Raw genomic sequence first — 13,618 nt, 5'->3', positions numbered from 1 at the left:
CTCTGCAAGAAAAGAATCGAACTTGGCCATAAGTTCAAGAGACATCATAAACTGACCATTATGCAACGAATGGAATCTTCCAACGTGTCCGCGTAGGAGAAGTCCACGACTTGTTAGCTTCTTCACTACTACAAACCCCTCCCGCCGGAGGTTCGAGTCCTTCCTCGGGCGTGGGCGTGTGTGTTGTTCTTAGTGTATGTCTAGGGACCGATGACCTCAGCAGTTTGGTCCCTTAAGAATTCACACACATCTGAACTACTACAAACACCCTTTTCAACACACAGCGCCAGTACATTTTTTTCTGTCTCAACATATGACTCGAAATGCTTATCTAATGCTCAAAGGGACTTTTTTCTTGTTAAGAATGATAACTCAGAATTTTTATGTTCAAGTGAATTCTCATGATGAGATAAAATATTAGAAATATTTAACCAATCTGCAATACCATTAGTAGCAATCACGGTCTTACCTCCAAACAATTTACATAGTGCACGAAAAACAGCACTGGTGCTACAGGAGTATACTAGAAAATCACGCAGAGTTGATTCACCGTTTAAAAGTTTACGATAAAATACATTTTTGTTCAAATATCTGGTTTTATTGCCTATTGATGTTCTTGAATTAGAAAAATGACCGTTACAATTTTGATCAATGGCACGTTGTAAGAGAATGTTCACTGTTGATTCATTGACACACCACTCTGCAGGATCATCACTAACAAGGATATTTCTTTTTGTAATGTCTGACTCGACGCTTAGTTTTTTGTGAAACTCTAAATCAGAAACAATTTGCTTTTCATCATTTTTAACATGTGTTTCGTCTGTATTTACATCTTATAACAGCTGCAGTGCCAGAAATATCATCTGTACTACTTGAACACGAAGTCAAACCAGCAAATTTTTTTGCGAAAAATTTATCTACTCTGCCAAGCGTTTTTATAACATTGGCTTCTCGTTTTCGCCTTTCCTTCGATAATTTCCGAAAAGCCACCCCACTTAATTTTGCACATTTGCTTTTTTCACTGTTATTCATGTTAAGGCACTTACAAAATTGTCAACCAACAGTCAAAACAAAAGGAAAAAAACTTTAAAAGGAAAGAAAGAAAGACTGTATCCAGTTCCAATCGTAATAAACCGCACATGAGCGCATAGCTTTTTACTTTAGATTCGGCACACCGAGCGATGAGCTGACCAACTAGGATTACTCGACGTAACTGTGCTATGAAACGACGACAATGTAGAATAATTCAATTTCATTGTCGCCTGTTTCTCTGTTATTAGCGAACAGTAGAAGCACACCTTCCGGCTGGAATTCGTCTCTTAAAGAAAACGGGACAGTCCCTTTTTTTGGCTTCTGTTTCTCGCGTCGCCGAAATTTTAGCTTGGACACAAAAATGTCTGAATATTCTTGACACTGTCTTTCTAATTTGAAAAGAAAGTAATTTTTGCAATTTCTTGCAGTGAGGTGTGCTCGATCGACTCTTATCCCACTTATAAAACATTTTAGCTGTTTCTGTGGGCAGGGAAGACAGACTACATAGTTTGCATAGTCTTGTTGGCAGTTGATGTGGTGTGTTGTCCTTTGTGTGAACACTGCTGTTATGTCTACACCCAAATGCACCTTTGTTCCAACATAAAATAAAAATAACCTTTCCTCGAAGAAAAATAAGCTTAGTTACAAAGTTTAATATAAAATTTGCAGTGTCACGTACTATTCGATTGCACAGAGTGGAAACTCTGATATCGAGCAGGCTGCAGCACAATAAATGAGACAAACGAAAGATGGTTTCTTCTTCTTTTTTAGCCAAAAAAAGTAACTAAGTAAATAAATAAATAAAATTTTTAAACTGTTCTGAAGTGTATTTCACACATTATTAGATATTCTGCTTATGTTCTTTTCGTATAAACATGTGTTTAAAAATGTAAAACATTCCTAGTATCATCATGTTTTGTTAAACGGGTGTCATAGTAATGGAGGTTTGACTTGATACTTCCCCGTGCTTTCTACAAGAAATTTAAGCTGAGTCGGGTTTCACATACTGAGGCCCACATGTGTTACAGTATTTAAGAAACTGCTGATTAGTTTATCACAACTTTTCAGGGGTCCCAGTATGGTAGGATTAAGTAGAAGGTGACAACATTCTCGGAATAATAACGTTTCAAGTATTGTATTGTAGATTTCCGTCCTTACTTCAAAATATTTTGAACAATCATGAAGCTGATACCAGACAGAATCCCCATGTTAAATTTCCACTCAGTCACCAAGTAAACTACGTATATTTCCAAGCTCGTATTGTCTAATTTCGTTCTTAAGGCTTATTTAAACTAGCAAGTTGTTTAACAGTAATAAAAATTTTTGTCGTTTGTAAGTGCAGTTATTTTAAAACATAAAACATTAAAACGAGTACAGAGCAAAAAATACCGCCCCTCTTACGGTGCCGCCCCTAGGCCCGTGCCTAAGGTGCCTATGTGTAAATCTGCCACTGAGGGAGTGGAGGAAAAGGACAGAAGAAGAAAGAATTCAAAAGAAAAGTCATAATTTCGAGAAAAGGGGACAGACTGCATATTGATTGTTTGACTTTTGCTCAAGATCGTGCCATCTGAGCGGAATCTACAGAAGTTGCAACAACGCACATATATCTCCTACAAGAGACAGCTTCCGTTTATCTTTTGAAGAAACAGAGTATATGACATATGCAAAGGAGGCAACGAAATTTATGGAAGCTGATAATAGAACAATATAAGAGGCTACAAAATTTAAATACTTAGGTGAAATAATAAAACAAAATGCTTTTGACAAAGAAGCTAACTGAGCAACTCTCAGGAAAAATAAAATGGCTTTTCAGATAACAAAAAACCTGTCTAAAAAGAAATATATTTCCACTATGTTGGCTAGCAGTTTTTGTTTCAGTTATTCTCACCATTTTGGACAAATAGCATCAAAACCTGTAAAACAACGACGAAATCACGAGAACTAAAATTACGTAGTACACATACTGCAACAGAAAATAACCACTTTCGTTAAATACCAAGACTGATTACAGTTTGCCAGTAATTTGAAGCTACTTTCTTATTTGCACTGAAATCTCTGATTGTTATGAAATTCCGTTAAATTTGCTTCAATAGAAAATGTATTTCAGGTAGTTATTACTATTGTTTCTCGTCCTGTGTCAGTTAACTTTAAATTTTAAATGGAAAGGGCACTTTTCTTTCAGAGCAAATATTATTCCTTTCAACTAAGAGACACTGTTGAAATAGTGAATAGGAAAGATTCCTACTGTGGGTGGTGACGTTGGTAAATCAGTAACAGTCAAGCTAATTACAGTTTGACAAAAATACTGTAATGTTCACTACGACTGAATCTACGCCACTGGCAAGTCTTACACAAAACTACACGGCTAAATGGCACAGCCGTACTTTGTGGTGAGTTGTAGATAGTGTGGCGTAATACTTTTCGTGGTAACAATAATTGGCAACAGGCTTTTACTTCAGTAACGAGAAAATTGTTTTTCACTTTGGGCACATAGTACTTTTCTTCCGTAGATCCATTTGCCACTTCCTCTTGATTTCGATATGTTCTGCGACCTTCATATTTTCTGTATTATTACAGAAAATACGAAGCCAAAACGCTAAACGAAAACTTGAAAATATTATTACAGAAAATATGAAGACAAAATGCTAAACGAAAAACTTGAAGGTGAATCGATGAATTTCTTTAGATGCTTCACCAATACAGTGAAATAAAAGTAGTAACATATAGAAATAAACACCATTGTAGCATAGATGGAAGCAAATCCATATTTTAGAGATAAATACCTTCTGTACAGAGAAGTATCTGTGGAGGACTTGTAATATATCTCTGACAGCTACATCTCAAAACACCTTCCTAACTATTTGTTCATATAAATTATCTTCTATGTGTACTGTACATTGAAAGTTGTGAGTAATGTTCAACACGTGTGGGACTGTGCACAAATGGACCATCATAAAACTGTAGAAACAAGTTCTTCCAAATTTTGTCACTAACTACAAATATAAAAATCAATAACTAACTAAAAATTGCAAATTTTTATATATTGTAGTAAAGTCAACAAAACAAAGCAGAACCCCACACATCGAAAACATTTACGAAAAAATGACGTAATACAAAGAAATACACACTTGAAAATGGGAATCATTTCCAAAAACGTGTCATATAAAACATAAATAAAAGAAATTCGTGACTGGTTGCAGAAAGTAATTTGTAAACAAACCCACGAAGAATAGAGATGTAGAATGTTAATAAAGTATTTTTTAAAAAGAAGTTTCAAGAGTTTTCTCATAAGAAATTCGGAGGCATTACTTTTCAGCACACCCTCGAATAAAAGTATTGCAACATTCTTGACACTGTAAATACCGTGATAATGATTTCACTTGAATGTCGTGTAGTGGATGCTTATTGCTGATCGACATTTTGTGTTGCCACCATGTTCGTTGTCAGAAGAGCCAGCCAACTACAAACGTGTGCAGGAATTGAGATAACCTCGTGAATCCTTGGACGCTGTGCCAGCAGGGGCTGTTCAAGCTGGTGGAGGCTCTGTAATGGTGCGGGGCGTGTGCAGTTGGGGTGATATGAAACCCCTGATACGTCTAGATCCGACTCTGACATGTACGTAAGTATCCTGTCTGATCACACGCATCCACTCGTGTCCATTGTACATTCCAACGGACTTGGGAAATTCCAGTAGGACAATGTGACAACCCACACGTCCAGGAATTGCTACAGATTGGCTCCAGGAACACTCCTATGAGTTTAAACACTTCCGCTGCCCACCAAATTCCCCAGACAAGTCATCTCGTTGATGGTATGTATGTCCACTCGCATGCAACAAACCAGCACCGGTTATTTCAACACTGAGAGAAACTGTTCCTTCGGACTAATACGAGGAACTTCGCCACCGTTGTGATACGGTTGCTAAGTGTATATTCGTGTCCCGATGACCTCCGCTAATTGGAGGTTTGTTCTTGTACTACTCCACCGGCGATAGGAGAACCGGTTTCATTTCGTCAAGACTGTCGAGTTTCCCCAGCGCTGTTCCGTCTTATTTATCGCGAGGTCTTTCTGAAGCCCGTCGTGGCAGCGAGTCGGATAATTGCGCGTTTATGTAATTCCGCTTAAGTGAGCTCACCCGAGAGCTTTATCTAGAGATTTATAAGCGATACGATAAGAGACATTGGAGCTTAGTATGGGAGAAAACCGTGTGTGTTAATTCTGTTGGACAAGAGTGATAGCAAAGGCGCGATATAGAACCTCTGACACGATTCATACAGATATGAAAACAGGTCCCGCGTATTGAGAATACGACCGAGCGCGGTACAATAGCAGTAATCTTTAATTTTAACAACCTGTGGAGTGATATTCGTCTGCTGACTAATGACATTCCAAAGGGAAGTGCTGGTGAACTGTCTTCCCCTGAAGTCTGATGCATCATGAAATCCCATGCAATTCACTTTGTTTTTCTATCTGCCTAAGCTGCAGGACATCGGCCTTCTGCCACAGTGTCTTTTATTTCCTGACTTTCCGCTTCGTTTCATTTTTCTATCACCTAGCCGCGCGGGATTGGCCGAGCGGTCTTAGGCGCTGCAGTCATGGACTGTGTGGCTGATCCCGGCGGAGGTTCGAGTCTGTAACCTCCTCCTCACTTATCGACCTTAATGACAGTGGAAAATTAAACCGCGTGTACCTAATGGAAATTTGGGAAAAGCAATCGTCACCGAAGTTAATCTGTCGGTAAAGAGGGAGGAAAGGGTTACATCTAAATGAAAGGAAAAATGCAAATGAAATTAGTGGAAATTAATTTTGAGAAAAGGGTAAAATTAATAAAGAAAGTAAATGTGCGGTCGTCACGTTAACAATTAATTGGCGCTAGTTAGATATTTGAGATTTGGGGAAAATTACGGTCGCCAGTCCTATGGACAACTACTATAATAACTGAAAAAGAAAGGTTATTGCACAAATAATTAGCACTAAAAGCGTGGCAACTGAAGTTTGACACATGTTGTGTGAAAACTGAAAGTTTGTCAGAAGTAATAAATTTCACTACACTCTGACTTAATTTAGCGCAAGAATTAATTAAAACCGGAAAATTGAAAGTTAAATTAGTGACTGAAATTAATAGTGAGATTTGTTTCTGAAGCACTACGAAATTCAATAAAATAAGGTTAGTCTTGGGCTACCTCAACAATCATTTCAAAAGCTACTTGAATCTACGCAATTTAGAAATAAGAGATTTAACTTTGAACTTGAATTAAATGATTCTGAACAATTAACAATAGTAAAATTTAGTATGTACCAAGCTGAGCTGCAGTCACAGGTAAGCTAAAATATGGTAACAAAACTCGCACTCTTGATTTGTGCTTGTGTAATCTAAATATTGTAGCCAGCTATGAATACTTTAACCGAATTTTTAAATTAAAGCAGCGAAATGGAATGATATTCCTTTAATGCTGGCGTTTGAATTTCAACGACATTCGGGTTCATTCCGGAAAAGGAAGGGACCCTGATTGGTAATGCAATTGGGACAATGAGCAACAAAGGTTCATGCTAAGTTGCTGTAATTTTGTGAATGGAACAATTTTAAAAGCTGAGGCCTGCCATACAGTTCTAAAACTTTACGTGCTTCCAGTCTTCCTTGTTGGTTGATTCAAGGTTTGAAGCCGTCGATCGAGGAGATGGCGACAGTCACTCATTGTCGGCCGTCGCTGTTGCAGAAGCCGGATGTTGGCGCGCCCTTTTCTCGACACGGTCACCAAACGAAACGGGCTCTTGATGTGCGCCAGCTAATGCTTCCAGTCCGCGAAATCGTGTCAGAAACTGTCCTAGCAAGACGAGCGCAATTACATGCTGCCAAACCCCGAAAGCGCGGCAACTCGCGAGAGCGTCACACAACACACCTGCTTAACCGCACTACTCCAGCCAGACTCCGCTCTGCCCGCGCTCCACGCGGCAGAGTTAACACTACCAAAGATCCTAAACACTTTCGTTCTCCACAAGACCTATCGATGTAATCGTTCGATAGCATAGTTTTCCCTAGGCCAGACCCAGCGTAAAATTACAAATAATATTTACAACACAAACCAATTATACATCGACATAAATGCATAAACATATACAAATAGTAAAACATTTACAATATACAAAGACACAGAAATGTTATATCTTCAAGTAACTAAATAAGGAAAAAAAAATTGCAGTGCAATAGATGGAAATTGAAGGATATGCATTTTCGGCGTTACACGTGCCCCACATTGTCTGAGGATGTTCGTGTAACCTAAACAGACTCAGAAAATGTCCCAAAAAAGAAAGAGCGGAAATGCATATGCTCAAAACATCAACAAAATTTAGCATTCGTCTAATTAACCATAAATCTCTTTTTAGACCATAATAATTGAGTGGAGACACTCCTAATCTTATTCTAGTCTGTCATTTTGCACAAAATAAAATAGGTTGACAACATATTAAAACTCATAGAAAATATAGAAAATGGTTTAGCTATTCCAAAATCATAAAAATTCCTACTAGTATCAAGAAATGGAATACTATTTACAAAATTAATCAGGGTACATGGTCATAGAAAACAGGTATATCAAAATACGCAAATAAATAATTAATTACATAGAAAACACATTTTGTATAACTTTTTCATAATTAATATTCTCGTCATGAGAGTCCACTTAACGCTAAACAAGAAAATAATATACAGCAGATAGACAAAAACATAAATATTGACAACAGAATTCTTTCACATCAGCTGTCCGGGAAGAAAAACAACTCCGCCTTCCGTACTCGCAAGTACAAAGAATGGCGACAGCGGCACAAGAGCCGACAGCGGCTCCGCCTCGCCACTATTGTTGCGCCCGCCTGTGTGGCACGCTTGATCTCACTCGCCTGTGTAACGGCATTTCCAGAACGTCCGTTTCACTGAATTCTTTCGGAAAAACCCACTCCCGAGTAATCTCAAGCAGTCCATAAACACTATCACAGTGGATAACTCAACACTGTCCATCATAATACGCGTGTACTAGCCTGAATCTTAAAACAGCGTCTAAGTACATCGGCAATGACTAGTAAATCACATATTTATGAAATCTTACAGCTAGTTACAAAATCATATTTACGTTGCTTAATCTACTGTGACTCAGCTGAAAACTTAAACTAGCAGCTTGGATGTTTCAATTGATAAATAATCACTCTCTCTTAAATCATTTAGTAAAAATTAATTACTTATTAATTACAACTTCTTTAATGTCCTCTTGGTCAGGCAAAAGCATGGCAATCTAGCATATCGTTTAAATCTTACACTCTATATTTACATACTGTACAAATTACCCATTCTGTGGTATTAATCAGTCCTAGGTTGGTACAATTTCAAGTCTACAATGTTCCGTATACCTAATAGTTTTCCAGAGCTTGGACACTCTAAGCAATAAGCATTTGTGTGAGGTATACCAATGACTTTATATGGTCCATTATAAACAAACTTAAATTTAGAGATTTCATTGTCTATCTCGTTCGATTTCTCATGAGCTTTTACAAGTACTAAGTCTCCGATTGCAAACTTAGCAAAACGCGCTTTAGCGTCATGACGACGTATGCGAGCATCGGCTTTTAGCTTCATTACTTCTCGCAAACGATCTTTTTCACACCAATACTAATGTGAATCCGTGGAGGGAATTTCCTTATCTCCTCCACAAGTCCCAGTTTGTCTGAAAACACACTCTTATTCCTCATTATTACTTCATACAGACCTCGTCTTTGCTCGTGTGTTACGTTTGACACACCATCTACAATACTTTCCAATTCACTTTCTGCACTATTGTCAACGCCGAGATTCCTCACGTTACAGTAGTTGAAATTCATACCTACGTCAATACCACCCGGCCAGTTAACAATGTGTATAGGCTGGTATTGCCTATGCACACCGTCTCCTGCCTCGTCAAAACTAAGTACTATTGTTTTATCTTGTGACGTAAATGTCAAAGTTTTCCTTTCGCAATTAATCACTGCACGTTGCTTTAATAGCCAATCTAACCCGATAATTACTTCCGTAGTTAAGTCTGGCACGACGACAAACTCTTGTTCAAATCGTGCCCCACATATCTCGATGTTGACAAAAATGTGTTTTGTGACCGGTTTACTGGCCTTCCCAGTAGCACCGATAATTTTCACTCCTGTTACTGGCATAACTACGACGCCAGGTCTGTCTTTCAGTAACTCAAATATTTTCCCAGATACAGCACTCAATTCTGCACCGGTGTCAGTCAACACGTTTAGTTGTAGGTCGTGCATATTAACAGACAGTACTATCTGTCTACACTTGTCCTCGACTGTTTCTTTATTTTCCCACAGTAAATCCTCGTCTATATCCATGTCATTCCAGAAAAAACCATCCGGCTTTGATCCTAAACCCTGCTTATCTGGCGGCTTTTTCAACCTCTGTTCACATACAGTTTTAATTTCAACACGTTTGTTCTGAGGCTTAGTCTGTAGCTCCGCCACCAATACCGAAACCTTTTCCTGTAACTCGTCAACCAGTGAGTGTTGCTTTGCTATCAGTTCATTAATTGTCACCTTCGTTGATTCCTCTTTGGTCAGATTGATCTCATCTGCCAATCTACCTGGAGGAATGTGCCCAGTAGTATCTGCAATTACTTCCTCTAGATCTGCGCAACCCACACTGCTGTCGTCTGACCGTATAATGTCAGCTCTAACCTCATACACGCTGTAATCTATGTGCTTTTCTACCAATCGTGTCCAGCTATCACTAAAATTTTCGCAATCTTTCTCCTTAATGCTCTCGCAATGTTTAAACTGGAGGTTTGCGTCGGATGGGTCGGCTACTTCTACCACTATAACTTTCGGTAAAGTCTGCCGGTTAGGGCCAGAACTTTCCGTTACTACTTCAACATCCAACTCCTGCAGGACGAAACACGACGAATCTTGCTCGTGCTCCCCATTAACATCAACTATTTCTAGTAATGTCTGCCGGTTAGGACCAGAACTTTCTATCACTTCACAAATACTATCTTCCTGTGGGACGAGACGCGGCAAATCCTGCCCGCGCTCCCCATAGACACTTCTCCCGTACAGGCCCCTGCAATTTCTTTGTTCGTCGTATAAGCGACCGAATTGCCTTAACCAGACCTCATCCCTCTCTGCATCCCCTCGCTCAATGACGAACGTGTTATCCGACATCTGATCTTCTCTCAACAATTACGAATCATTCTTAAACTCAATCTTCATTTCCGCTGTGGGTGTTAAAGCTGCCACTTTATAATCGTTTTCCGGAACACTACTTAAATTGTTCTCACTGACAGTGAATGTATTTTCTACCGCCGTCTCTACAGCTGATCTACTACTTGTGGGCGCACTCCTTTCTCCTAACACTGGCACACTCTCCCGCCGTTGAATATTCCATACGGAATTTTCATAACGACGACACCTGGGTTTTCTCTTGTTATTGGGCCTTCAAAATTTCTCCACTCCCGGTGGGCCCCTCACCGGCGCGGCTAATGGTTTCCCTGTCTCGTCCCAGCAGATCTGCTCTCCGGATGCTGCTGAGGCGGCTTATCGCACCCTCTGGCGTTATTACTATCCTGTGAAGCCCGTATCACGTTAGTATGATACTGGTTTCCGTAATTCCTATTATTATTTGCATTGTACCGATTGTTATTACGGTCCGAACCATTATTGTTATTGCTGCCATAGTTGCGGTATGCATTATTCCTATTCCATTGTTGTGGTTGCTGTGGTACCCGTTGTTGTTACCACAGCCTCTACCACTATCGCGATTATTGCGCCAATTGTCCTCGTCCTCAACTCTTTCCAGGAAATCATTGATTGTCCTGTAATTGCTTCCTATGTAGCGTTTTGTATCATCTGGAAGCTTCTTGTAGAGTTCCCAGACTATTTCGGATTCCGTGCGGCGATCACGCAAATATTCCAACTTGCGGATCCAGCCCTCACAAAACTCCTTCATCGAGCCGCGCGAATTCGCATCGAAAGGCCTCGATACGACAAATTCGCGCCAGACACTTTGCTGTTTTTGCTCTGACCAGTATTCGGCCAGAAACAAATTTTTTAACTCATCTAAAGTCAGGTTGGTAATGTTGAGGTTTAAGCCCCAACGCTTGGCATCACCAGCCAACACATCAATAACTGCATTAATTTTTCTCTCATTAGTCCATGATCTGGGTAAAACTCTTTCACAATTTTTAATGAAATCCGTCGGGTGTATACCGCCTTTTTTCAAGGGGTCGAACCGCTCCTCTTTCGTCATCAATTCCGAACTATGTGCACAGATTGGCACATAGCTCTGTTTTTCGTCAAGTTTCTTTTCTAATTCCGACACTCTCGTAATTACTTGGCAAGTGGTTGTCGCAACCGTTTCTACTTCCCTTTTTTTTTTCTTCGCAGGTATTAGCCTGCTTCGTCACTTTGGTATCTACTTCGGATACTAAAGCCTTTAAAGTTTCCACCTTCTTTTGATCCTCTTTTTTTACTAATTGAATTTGTTCCGTCACCTTATTCTCGATGATCGGAGTAACTGCTTCTCCTACACTTTTCTCGATTCTGCTAATTTCGGAATAAAAACGAGTATTTATGCTCGCAATTTCCGCCTGAACGCCTATCATTTCCTGTTTAAGATTACGGATTTCGGTATTAATCACAACAATATCTTCTTTGATTTTATCAACTTTTGTGTTAACAACTCCAACATTGTTGTTAACAACATTAATAGCTTTGTTCTGATTGTCTAGCTTCCGTTCAATTTTTTCAGACTGACTCGTGATTTCGTTAATCAAAAAACATTCAATAAATCAGTCAAATTCCCGGAAACTACCGGTTTTACTTCCGTAGCAGCTTCCTCTTTAACTGTCCCCCCGTATTCGTCATCAAGGGATTCACATTTGATTTTCACTCCAGATTCCGAAACATTTTCTAAAGTTTGGAATTCAATTTCTGCTCTTTGTTGCGTTTCGGTGGTCGCGTCTTTCATGCTAGCCGCCTGCCCCTGAACAATGGGAACCGCCGTGCGCGTTTCCCACTGTTCGACCGATTGTTCCGTACCCAAGTCTACCAAATTTTGGCAATTGTTGCATTCACTCATTTTAATAATTTTCAATATAAATGCCAAATCTCAAATCTAATTAGGATTCCTCACACTAATATTCTCCCTGAAGTATCGACCATTTCGTAACCAGTACTTTGTTATGAGATTTGCACAATGCGAAATTCGTGTCCAGAACAACCTCAAATCCGAAGATTGTCCTGTCACCAGGTCGCCACATGTAACCTCCCCCTCACTTATCGACCTTAATGACAGTGGAAAATTAAACCGCGTGTACCTAATGGAAATTTGGGAAAAGCAATCGTCACCGAAGTTAATCTGTCGGTAAAGAGGGAAGAAAGGGTTACATCTAAATGAAAGAAAAAATGCAAATGAAATTGGTGGAAATTAATTTTGAGAAAAGGGTAAAATTAATAAAGAAAGTAAATGTGCGGTCGTCACGTTAACAATTAATTGGCGCTAGTTAGATATTTGAGATTTGGGGAAAATTACGGTCGCCAGTCCTATGGACGACTACTATAATAACTGAAAAAGAAAGGTTATTGCACAAATAATTAGCACTAAAAGCGTGGCAACTGAAGTTTGACACATGTTGTGTGAAAACTGAAAGTTTGTCAGAAGTAATAAATTTCACTACACTCTGACTTAATTTAGCGCAAGAATTAATTAAAACCGGAAAATTGAAAGTTAAATTAGTGACTGAAATTAATAGTGAGATTTGTTTCTGAAGCACTACGAAATTCAATAAAATAAGGTTAGTCTTGGGCTACCTCAACAATCATTTCAAAAGCTACTTGAATCTACGCAATTTAGAAATAAGAGATTTAACTTTGAACTTGAATTAAATGATTCTGAACAATTAACAATAGTAAAATTTAGTATGTACCAAGCTGAGCTGCAGTCACAGGTAAGCTAAAATATGGTAACAAAACTCGCACTCTTGATTTGTGCTTGTGTAATCTAAATATTGTAGCCAGCTATGAATACTTTAACCGAATTTTTAAATTAAAGCAGCGAAATGGAATGATATTCCTTTAATGCTGGCGTTTGAATTTCAACGACATTCGGGTTCATTCCGGAAAAGGAAGGGACCCTGATTGGTAATGCAATTGGGACAATGAGCAACAAAGGTTCATGCTAAGTTGCTGTAATTTTGTGAATGGAACAATTTTAAAAGCTGAGGCCTGCCATACAGTTCTAAAACTTTACGTGCTTCCAGTCTTCCTTGTTGGTTGATTCAAGGTTTGAAGCCGTCGATCGAGGAGGTGGCGACAGTCACTCATTGTCGGCCGTCGCTGTTGCAGAAGCTGGATGTTGGCGCACCTTCTTCTCGACACTGGCACCTGACGAAACGGGCTCTTGATGTGCGCCAGCTAATGCTTCCCGTCCGCGACACCGTGTCAGAAACTGTCATAGCAAGTGTTACAAGGCCAGATCAGTCAATCATCTAGACTGTTGCCCCATCAACTACTGAAAAGGCTGCTGCCCCTCTTCAGGAACCACACGTTT

This window comes from Schistocerca cancellata, chromosome 8 (assembly GCF_023864275.1).
Source record: "Schistocerca cancellata isolate TAMUIC-IGC-003103 chromosome 8, iqSchCanc2.1, whole genome shotgun sequence".
NCBI lineage: Eukaryota > Metazoa > Arthropoda > Insecta > Orthoptera > Acrididae > Schistocerca > Schistocerca cancellata.
This window is presented reverse-complemented; position numbering follows the sequence as displayed.